We start from the raw sequence: 12,164 nt of genomic DNA on the forward strand, positions 1-12,164 counted from the left end.
AGGATAATGAGAACTAAGAGAAACCTTTAGAGCACCATTTTTCTCTCCTCCAGCCCCTCCCTCCTTTCCACCAACAGTGCAGGGAGACAGGGCATGGAAGTTTAGGCCAGTTTTTCACCCAAAATCTTTCTTGAGTTTGCTTAGGGAGAGGAGTCTCTTCTGCTATGCCATGGGGTCTTTCCCATGGGAGGCAGTTCTCTGTGAACTTCCCCAGTGGGGTTTTAATTTTTCATGAGTAGCAGTCCTGCCCAACCTGCTGTAACATGAGACCCTCCCACGAGCAAAATAGTTCCCAAAACTGCATGGTGTGGGTCATTTTAGTTCATGGGGTGTCGTTTTTTAGGGATAAGCTGCTCCAGTTTGGAAGCAAGGGCTCTCTATCTCTGGAAGCAAGGCTCTTCTCTCTCTTTGAGTTTCCCACTAGATTACAGCTTTTCAGCATCCACCTGCTCCAGACTTGAGCACCTTTTCTCATGGGCTGAGAGTGGATCTCTGCATCCTCCCCATGCACTCTGCATTCAAATTGTCCCCATTATGCATGGTTTTGGCCTTCCCTTCTTAGTTTTGACAGGCCTAGCTCATACCTTCTGCTTTAACTCATGCCTCTGGAATCTGCTCTTTAAGACTCCCTTACTCCGTGAAAGCATTAATGTCTATTGATAATCAGTTGTATCCAGCATAATTCCTCAAAAATCAATCACCCCAAAAGCACAGGTGTTGCAACTTCAATCCCTTGTAAAGAATGTGATGAGTTGTGAAGGTATGATAGCCAGAAAACTGTATTTGTTCACCACAGTATTTTTGGGGGGACTAGAAAGTGACTGCAGTTGCCTGCACATAGATTCTGAAGCGACCCTATTCTGTTATTTTTATACTGCCTCTTTTCCTCGTCCTCCAAAAATAGTTGGAAATACTGTCAGCTACCAAGGCAGTAGAAAACATCAATAACTACTTTGCCTATCTCCTTGTCTCAGTGACTTGTGACAGAGGACTTGGGAGCCACTTAGTCGATACCCTAATGGAGATGCCTGTTAAAAATACAGTGTTATCTGGTTGGTAGATAAAGAAGATAAAAGAGGAAGGTACAATGAAAAATATTACAGAAATCAAAATGCCTCAAAGAATACACGTGAAGTGAGGCAATAAGGGATGAAACTGAAAATTTTCAGCAAGTCCCAGGCACTTAGAGACTTGAATGCTTGACTGCAGTGCTGGTGCCACAGTTCTTCCATTTTTTTTTCTGTTTTCATTCCGCTTACAAATGAACTTCTCGTAGTTTCTTCCTCTCATTCATCCCTTTTTTTTTTTTTAGACTGAAAAAATATATATAAAAATGGGGAAATGAGCAGTTAATTCTGCTAGTTTTGAACATGACATTTTAAGGGAGATCTACATGATGGAGACAGAGCTAGCAGGGAGGTGATGTTACTGTTACATTAGTCAGAGTCTCCAGAGTGTAAATTACTTTGCTTTCTCCTCATTAGGCCCCAAAAGCTTGGAGTATTTTTTTTTTTTTTGAGGAAATAATATAAGGGAAATAAGCTCCGTTGCTGTTCCAAATATCTACCAGTTTTCAAGAATAAAGCCTTTGTGTTCCTTGCTGGTCTTCTTGTCCAAGGTGGACCTACACAGACATAAGATCCAGCAGACTCATTACTCTCTACACAGAAATTCTGAAAGAAACCAAGTAATTTTCTTGAGATTTTCTTGAATTTTCTGTTAGCTCTGAAAATTGGACATTTTCTCTCAGTCTCCAAGTTTTTATTGCCAGTGATGGCTGTTGTCCCTTTTCTACCTGTTTAAATTTCATTCCTTCAAATGTTCAGTTGCCCATCTCCTATTTCTTTGCTTTTGTGCTTTTTACATGCCATTCTGCTAAAGTTTATATTTCATATTTTCTTCTCCCTCCCTGCAGTTTTCTATGCCCCACTTGCCTTTCTTCTGAAACTCTTTCATTTAAAGAACCTTTAAAGAAAGTTTAAATGAAATATATTATAAACTAAATAAAATTCCTGTAGATCAAACAATTAGGACATTCTCACAGCTGCATCAGTTTAATTTGGATTAATGTATTTTCTTTTTTACACTGTTTAGTTGGATCATGTTCCATCTGGATCTGAAGTTCTGTCTCAGAATTTGAGTCTGAAGTTCTGTCTCAGAATTTGAGTCTGACAATGAAGTCAGTGATACAAGGAGGGCAAAGTTCAAAATTGTGTGCAGTGCTGATCTAAACGATATTAAAATTCAAGATTCCTGTTTTCAATGACTGATAGCAGACATAGATTCTGTATGGGATTATTGTGTCAAAAGTGCTGTGCTTCTGCAGTTCTGCATGAGGCTTCCAGCAAAACTAGGGATCTGGCTGAATCCAGGGTAATGTCATCCACGTGACAGAGCAGTTACACTCCTGCCTTTACGTTTGGGTGCCTTATATTTATTAGCTGTAGTTGAAAAATTGATCAATTTCTCAAGGGATTTATTTTAGAATTTTTATTATTTCTTTTTTGAAGTTAAAGTTCTAGAAGTAAGAATTTGAGAGAAAATAAAAGGAAGTTGAGCAATTATTTGAGAAAATGAATGAAGGATAAATGCACACTTTTTAAGATCTTGGCACGTGAGAAAGGTTCGAGGTCTTGCTTATTTTAGAGAAGCTGCAATAGTGGCCAGCAACAAGTGCACAAAAATTCTTGACTTTGTAGCAAAAATCCATTCAAGCATACAAACTGGTTTAGACATGGTACAATATTATTAGCATAACATTTAGAAGTTATTTTTTTATTTGTATTTTGCTTTTTTTTTCTAATTATGTGCACTTATTTAGTTAATGAACAAATGAAGGTGCATACAAAAAACCAGCTTGTTCTAACTTTGCTGATATGATGCACATTTTACAGCTATATTTCTTGACTACAGCAAAACTGATACACCTGTTGTAGGAGTCTCTATTTGATTACCAAATCCCAGTCAGGCAGAGTCAGGTCGCAAACCTCCAATGGACAGATATGTGTGAGTTTTTCAATCAAATCTGATGGAAATTAATTTGAGGCTAACATTTCCCTTTGAGGTGCCTTCTGTGTGTGCTTCTGCACACAACACAAGCTTTTTCATGCTGAAAACTCTTAAAAAGTATCTTGATTTTAAGGGAATAGCTTTTCCCCTGCTGAATAGTAATAGAATTTGATATTATATAGGACAAGATCTTTGAAACTTTGATTATCCCACCAGAGAAAATACTTTCATGTAAACAGGTTAAAGACATAACATTCTTTTTTTTCCCTGTCTTTGAAGACATTTATCTTGTGACTTTATCCTGTTTCAGATATTTAATTTTAGTTCTGCAGCATCAAATGCAAGCATTATTGTTACTGTTTGCTTTGATGTCTCGATCATAGGTGCTTATTGGATTGGGGCAAAACAGAAATAAAGGCACATGCTGATCAAGGGCAAGGCTCTGAGTCCTTAGCATGTGATACTGCTAAGGGAGCAGCTCTGCAAATGAGTGACAAGGCAGCCTCTCTATGAAAAAGTGTGGCACTGAAGATGGCTCTGTGAAACCTGGGAGCAGAGCACTTTATCCCATTTACAGAGATTCCTAGAGGGTGGAGCTTGTGGCATCTCTTTTCAGGTCTACAAAGTGTTCCACCAGAACCTAGAGAGAGTATTTTGCTAGATATTTTCTATGTGAGGAGTGGAAAGGGAATAGGGAAAGTAAACAACCTACAAGGAATTTAAGTAAATAATTTTGTGCATTTTTAACTGCAAGGATATAAAATCTGGTCTTAGTCTCAAGTTGTTGCATATGGAATAAATACTAGTTTAAGTATTTAGTGTATGAAATTGTGCAAATGTCCCTTAGAAGGCTTATAATGTTTTTACCATGGCTCAGAGGAGTATCTTTAACAATCAGTAAAATCTTCCTCAAATAAACACGGGGCTCTTAACACAAGCTCAGGGAATCAACACTCTTAAAATTATCTGCTCCCCTTGGTCTGTGAAGGAAGTTGTACTGATATTAAGGGCCATTGGAAAAATTGCAATTCTTATAAGACTGCTGAGAGGTAGTTTAGGTCCTGAAAGTTTGGAAAGTGCATGAATGCATGATATTCTTATATCACACATATTTTATGTTATATTGTAGAATATAAACCTGAATGATTTTATGTAATGGTAATTCCATGGTATGAATTCTTATCATTCGTCTTTTAGTATTTTCATCTCCAGTACTAAAGAACTGTGCATTAAAATTGGCACAAAAACCTATTGAAAATAAGAGTAGTGTATCTTAAAAATCATAGTCTATGAGTTGGAAGCAAAACAAAAGAGAGAACTACCCTGAATTTTTGGATTTTCCCTATTTTACTATTACTATGGCTAGCAGCATCAACTGCTTATACTTTTTTGTTTCCACCCAAATATACCTATTGAGTTCTTAGAACCCCATTTTTCAGAAATAGTTATATTTTTTGTATAAAGCAGCTTGAGGGAATAAGTTACAGAGCAAAGCTATAAAGACCTTCTAGGAGCAGGAACATGTGAGGATAGAACTCATTAAAATCACAGCATGATATGACTTATATGAGTCACACAAATAAATAATCTAGAAGTGTATGGACTTAATGCATGTTTTACTTTACCTTGAAAACCAATGTAGTTTAAGCACCCAGGGACACCATAGGCATTTGCTCCACTAAAGGTTCTGAAAGCACTAAGCAAGTAGTGGCCTGCACAAAACCATTTACATTTGATATGTTGATATGGCCTGTGGCATACAATATTAATAATAGTTCTCATTTTTACACTCTGTCCAACCTAATCCAGATCATTTGAAACTAAAAAGGTTGATCCAAAATGCTTTGCACATGTACATGTCCCATGAACACGGGACTTAGTCTGTTTCTTTGTAATCTCAGTAGATGGAAGTCAGCATAGCTTTATATACTTTAAGAATGCTTTTCTGATCCTACTTCAGGATTTTGCTGAAAATTACTTCCATTTACTCAATATTCAGTTTGTATAGCTTAATAGAGCATGTGTTGATACAATGTACTTTCATCCTGGTCCATTTTTTCTCAGAAGTGGCTGGTTTTTTATCCTTTCTCTCTTCTTAAAGGTTTTTACCCATTCACTGGCTAATCCTTGAAAATTAGCAGTGTTCTGCCCTATCCAGGGGACTACACTCTCCACCTCTTCATTACTGGACTGTATTGTACCATTATCTTAACTTGCTCCCTTCATGGCTGCTGGCACCTATTTTATTTGATGCAGTGAACCTCTCATTATAGGCTTATTAGCATCCATGTCAAGACAATGTGAAAAGTCCTCCTCTTTCAAGGCTGATGAATACAAACAAGAAGAGAATAGAAGCCATGAGCAATCTTTATCTTTTCACTGCCACATTAATATCTCTAACTCTAATTGACAGGGTAATTAAACCCCAAAGATATCCCAAGAAAGCAGCCTGGGTGGCTGTGATCATGCCATGTAAGCAACATAGAACACATTCTGAAATAGGATCAAAATGGTTTCTGTGCATTTTGTGTCACCAAAGCAGCTGTCTGATGATTCACATCCTATTAAATCCTGTTTAATGTGCTTTGAGCATGTCATAATCAATTAAAAATAGTTGTCATTTCAGGTAACAGTTTTGGAATTTTGAAGGTGGGAATATCTTCCTTTGGACAAATACGCGTAAGGGCTCTCCTCTGTAGGATCCTTGTCATTCACTCACCTCTCACTCCTCAGGTTTGTAACAGTTCAGGGTCAGGCCTCCATAGGAGAACTCTATAGGGGAAACAATTTTATTTTTCTACTCTCTCTCAAGTCTTCACCCATTGTTTATCCCAGAATTGGCACTTGTATATAATTTCCCTGCAGTTGCTACCACATTATTTCCACTCTCCATCCTCTTTCCAGCTCCTGATTTTTAATAATCATCTCTTGGGTTGCCTGATCTTCTGAGCATTCCAGCTGCAGGAACAGTGATTTTTCCATTTGCAGACAGTGAAATTGTAAGGGGACAGACGTATCAGTTGAATGCTTACACTAGACTAGACTAGAATAGTTCATCTGGAAGAGATCTAAAATGATCATCCAGTATTCGTCCAACGGTCTTCTCCATTCAAGGCTGATGAAAATTTAAACCTTGGTATTAAGGGCATTGTCCAAATGCCTCTTCAGCACTGACAGACATGAGGGGACCTCTTCAGGAAGCCTGTTTCCAGGGTTTGACCACTCCAGGTAATGAAATGTTTCCTAATGTCAGGTCCAGTGGGCCTGATGGGATTCATCCCATAGTAGTGAAGGAGCTAGCAATGTCACAGAAGGTCCCCTCTCATTTGTCTACACAGTAGTCCTGGGAGTCTGGGAAGGTCCCCACTACCTGGTGGCTAACAAACACTACTCCAATTTGCAAGTCCTGACAGGGTCCTGGGGGTGCTCACAGCCTCAGTGTGGGACTGGCCTTCCTTGGGACATCCAGCCCCACCATCTCCTGCCAAGGACCCAGGGGAGGTGTCCCAGCTCAGCCTGGGACCCTCAGTCCCTGCTTGAGCCCTGCTGTGCGTGTGCCCATCTCTGCCCCTGTGTCCTGGGTGGGCTGGGACCTGCCCTGCAGAGAGCTGCTCTCTGGGCTGGAGCCCTGAGACCTGCCTGGATTGTAGCTTGTCATGCAAAACTCAGGGTTTAACGGGGCATAGCTGCTCTGTTCCATTTCCTGTGCTCATCAAGAGTCAAGTGACAATGATCATTATTTTCCAGAAATGTCAGGGGCTTTTCAGCTCCAAAGACACATTCAAGGACACATAACACACAGGTTATAACTAGAAGTAGGATATTATTTTAATTTTTATTTTTCTTCATCAGTTTCAGAGCTGATGCTCATAACCATTACCACAATGTTCATGTGTAGCCAGGAGCAGGCTGATATGTTCTTCAGTTTAGCTTTGAAACCCATCCTTTGTAGTCTGGAAAAGGAGATTGACAGAGCTGCAGAATGTAGCAGCAGGAATAGAGGTCCAGCAGCTCTTGTTCCCTGAAGGGTGAGAACACAAAGACTGAGGATCTGTACCAACTTCACACAAAAAAAGAAGGAATATGTGGTACTGTGGGGTATTTTACAAATTATAACATACTGATGGCAAGCACAATTTTTGCCTTCCAAGACTTTCTTTGTCGCTGTGCTTCCTGGTCAGGGATGTGGTTGTGTTGAGGAGAACTCTGGATGGATGCAAGAACCCCTGGGAAAATGGAGCCAAAGGAAGACCAGAGCTCAGCCCCACTCCAAGCTTGCAATGGGCAAGAGAGCCAGAGAGAGCCAGAGACAGCCAGGGCACAAATGATGCCTTGGGGCTGTGAGGGCAGCAGGCAGGAATGGAGCCACAGGGGCCCAGAGGAGCTCTGGCAGGGGGCTGTGCCCAGTGCTACATAAGGACAAGAAGCAATCCCCAGACCACCCCTGGGCCCACCCTGGAGTCTGGAAAGCTTCCTTGCCTCAGATAAGGGTCATGAGGGACACCTTCAAGGAGCAAGAACACCTGGCATCTCACCAAAATGGCCCAAAGAAGCCCTGGCAAGAGGTTGCCTTCAGTGTGGCAGAAGAAAGCAAAAAAAAAAAACCCCAGGGACACTTGCAGCCCACTGTGGGGTAAAAAAAGGCTTCACTCCCTCAGGTGCAGGGCATGACAGGCCATTTTCATGTAGCATGAGTAGCAGAGACTGTCAAAGGGTCTAAAAATGTACAAGAAGGGGATGAGATGAGCCCTAAGCAGTGGTCATGCTCAATGCTACTGCCTAGGAGGAAAATTCCTCCCTGACCCCAGCACTGGCCATCAGCTATTCTCAGAGAATATGAGAAAAACCTATCTACTCACACAGACTGGCCCTGCCTTCCAGAAGATGCCCAAGCCCTATTCTGCCCTACCTGGAGTCATCTCAGGGGCTTCTGAGACTGGCCACATGCCACCAGTCCAATCAACTTCAGGGGAACAAATCTTTGTGATCCTGGCAGGGCACCAGTGGGTATTCCAAAGCACTGGGATCCTGTCAGGGCCTCTGCATCTCATTTCTTATGGCTGCTGCCCCTGGCTTCACAGGGGGTGAAGACAGAGTTCTCTGCAGTGCTCCTCAAGTGTTCTTCCAGAAGGCTTTTCCTTGGTCTTGCCACTTGGGCATGGTGCTCTTTCTCATCTGAGAAACTGGCATCTGTTCCCTGAAGTCTGAAGCAGGATATCCATCTACCCAATGTGCTTTGAGCATGGCCCTACTAGGAGCTGGCTTGCAGCAGAAAACCTTCAGCAGCCTCATCCAGCCTTCCTCAGCCCCCACCAAGTCATTGCAGCAGCTCCTTGAGGACTTTCTCTTGGATGTCTTCGAGCTGACCCTGGGCCAGCTCTGTGAGTGGGACATAGGAGTCCCCATGCACAACCCCACTCACTGCAGACCTGCCTACCACACCTCCATCCAGAATCCTTCATAGAATCATTGAACCATAGAATTATTAAGGTTGGAAAGACCTTTAAGATTGTCAAGTCTAGCCAGAACCCAGCACCACCACCATGTTCCCCATTAAACCACGTCCTCATGTCATATCTACATGTTTTTAGAACTCTTCCAGAGATGGTGACATCTCTACTCTCTTGGGCAGTCTATTCCAATCTTTTAAAACCCTTTAAATGCAAAAAAGCTTCCTAATATCTAATCTGTCTGTAACCTCCTTTCAGGTAGTTGTAGGGAGGGATAAGATCTCTCTGAGCCTCCTTTCCTCCAGGCTAAGCAACCCCAGCTCCCTCAGCTGCTCTACATAAGACTTGTGCTCCAAACCCTTCACCAGCTTTGCTGACTTCTCTGGACTCACTCCAGTGCCTATGTCTGGTTACAAAGCCTTTTCCTGGGGCATAATGGGGCTGATTTCAGCAGCTGCAGGCCAGAGCAAAGCCAAAGTGTAGCCAGAGCTGTAGGCTGAGATGGACAGAGCCATAAGACCACCAGGGAAACAGACACTTTGAAAAACAAGTTAACAGGGGTGACACTGGTGTGATGGAAGGGTTGGTCATTTTTAGACCTTGAACATTTGGATCTCTACCCAAAGCACAGCACTTCCAAACTGTGAAAATGGCTCACTGTTGCTATTGTAATTGCATCCACTTGTCTCACTGAAACCAAAATGTGCAACTCCTCTGTTAAGCACTGTAGCAGGACATCTCACCTCCCCACCTCTCCAAGAGCTTTTCTGTTGCTTGTTAGCTGGTGACATAACTCACATGAGCTTCACATGAGCTTGCTAATTGGTGAAATAACTCAATCAGGACAGCTTGTCTTATAGTGAGCTATTTTGGCACCACAGGAGTAGTACTTCCATCTCATCTTGCTGTGGAAGTGAGATGTGGAGAGATAAGCTGAAATTTTTGACTGACAGACACTTCACTTTACAAATTATAAAAGCTGCACCGAACTGTCACGAAGCAGAAGTCTTCTGCACATTCCCTGAAGTCTTCTGCACGTTCCCTGGAAATGTGTGGCACTTTGTCCCCAAAGTTCAGATGCCTACTTCATGGTTACTGTCTTGAGGGTTCAGTGAAAGCATTCTGTGTACACTATTGTCAATTTGATAGTAAATTACATTGAGTCCTAATCTATACTATTTCTTTGCTAGCTTTAATATAGGTACCTTAATGTCATGCACTATTTTATTTTTAATCTACTAGTAGTTATTTTGTTTTATAGTGTGAAGTAACTCTGTTTAAGGCCTTTTTCTGTTATCTCTTGTTTATTCAATAAATAACTCATTTTATAATAGGCCGGTCTGCCATCCTTAGAACTTGTGGACTGAGGTATTTTTAGGTGCAGGCCACCTAAATTTAAGCTGCTGCCAAAAAGCTGAGGCTAAGGCAGGGCTTGTCATTTGATCAATAACAAACACATGCACTGTCTGGGTTTATATGGTATACAAAGCACCCTTCAGTAGTGGCGTAATACTTTTAGAGCTCATTTCTTGTGATGCCTAGAGATTTTTAGCTTTTTTCATATATTTTTTGCTTTATAGATTTGTATATTTTCTAGAATTTTTCGTGCCCTCTTTCACATTTTAGAACAATAAGCTAGCCCTTTTTAACACATTATTGAAATTCTGCTTCATCTTATTATCAAGAAGAGAATTTCTGACACGGACATCTTGTTTTTCACCAGAATTTGAGAGACACAAGATATAGGGCAAACAACCCCCTGGACCAACTCCAAGGGGCAGAGCCAAAGGTGAGTTACTGGGTAAACTGATCTCCTATTGGATACCTGCTAGATATACTAATTAATTAATCTTATAAAAATTGTAAAAATCCTGTATCACATGTGTGTGTAGCCATGTTTGTGTACCTGAAATCTTTCATTAAATAATTGCTTTCTGTCTTACCACTCTTAATATTGTTTGGAATGTTTTGGTTTTTTGATTATAGGCAACACTCACTTTAACCTTTTTAAGAGATATTTGCCTACATCTATATGTGGGAGTATGTTCTTATCTAAAGCCCTGTCAAGTCTCATTTTTCTTTAAGGTTTAGTAGTTGGAGAACTAAAAGATTAAGAGAGGTACTATTACTGTTGTTGCCAAAATTGGTGTGTACCTTCAGATTGTGTGAGTAAGGGCATTTATACCAAAGACAGTCTTTTGGTTGTGGTGATGCCAGAGATGAAAGAGAGAGTTTTTGTTCCCTCTGCATGAACTTTGCAGGGATGTAAAAAGCATGTAAATGGTGTGGTTTCACCACCATTCTTCACCAATGCATCAAGGGACACTTGCTAGTGCACTGTTTATGGTGAGGTTGTCTTTTTAGAAAGAGATCCCAAAGGCTTTTGTGTTCATTACCATATTTTTTCCTTGCACTTCAATAACTCTTTTCCTGCTTTGGTCTTCATTCTTGATCCCTTTCTTGAAGATGGTGACAACGCTATCTGCCTTTGTATTGCTCCTTCCAGTCATCATTTTTCTTCTGTAGGCACTCCATGGCCATAAATCATCTGCTTAATCTCTGTCTGCATTTGTTTCAGATGAAATTTGTCTTTTTAGAACATGAGGTATGAGACATATCCATAGTAGCATGGGTGAATTCTTACCAGGGCTTTACACAATGATTGCCTTTCTTGCCTGACACACAGGAATGCTTTTCCTGTATCCCATTCATGGCTTATTGTCACCCTGTGATCTATTCATGCACTTCAGGAGCATTTGCCTCCTCCAATGCCTTCAGACTGGAGCAGAAACTCATGGCACTCCACCTGTCATGGCAGTACCTATTTCTACCCTGCAGTTCCTCATGCAAGGAGTGTTTATTGATGTAGGGGATGTCTCTTCTGTCAGAGCTTCAGCTGGTGGGGAGGATGGGGGGTGTAGAACTATACAATGAGATGGAGCTTTTCTTCCATTGGGTGTCATGAAATCCAGAAAATGATGTGGACAAGGAAACCTAAATTCTTGAACAGTGATTTTTTGCAATCTAAATTCAAAAGACCTGACCATGAACTTCTCTGTTTGCTGCACTTGATGACAGCAAAGTGTGAGGGGTGGAGCCTGAGAGAAGTGTCAGGGGGCTCCAGCCATGAGTGACCTGCTGGAGCCCAGCTCCTGCAGTCACAGCCAGGTCCGGCCCCATCGCCAGCTGAGCCATGGACGAGCTGTGGGTGGGCTCTGAACACGGGGCTGCTGCTGTCAGTCCTGCTCCTCTCAGAACTGGTGTCTGCCTCTTTAAAGAGGAAATATCATTGGCTGGCATTAACTGAGCTTCCATTGGGAACTTTCATGGGACATAGTGCCCAGGCACTGAGAAACTGCAGGAACAGACTGTGGTGGGTCTGTGCCATGCAGTTCATGTCCCTGCTGTCTGTGGGGACTTTACTCTCCAGGAGTGTGAATAAACATTTTGCAATTAGGCACTTCCGAAGACAAAGGGTGTCAAAGTATTCATCAATCCACCAGCTGATTGCCCTGCATGAACTTATCCTGCCTCACTGTGTAAGCTTCTGGTTAACATATGGCCAAAGTATAGACCAAAAACTGATCCTCAGCAGATGTCTGAGTGTAAATGTCTGGCAAAGAGTCATAAACATCTTAAAGGAAAAATTACTAGCAAAACTTAAATATTAACTTCATTAGTAATATATGTCATCACTTACTGACT

Source organism: Oenanthe melanoleuca, chromosome 2, assembly GCF_029582105.1.
Source record: "Oenanthe melanoleuca isolate GR-GAL-2019-014 chromosome 2, OMel1.0, whole genome shotgun sequence".
Lineage (NCBI taxonomy): Eukaryota > Metazoa > Chordata > Aves > Passeriformes > Muscicapidae > Oenanthe > Oenanthe melanoleuca.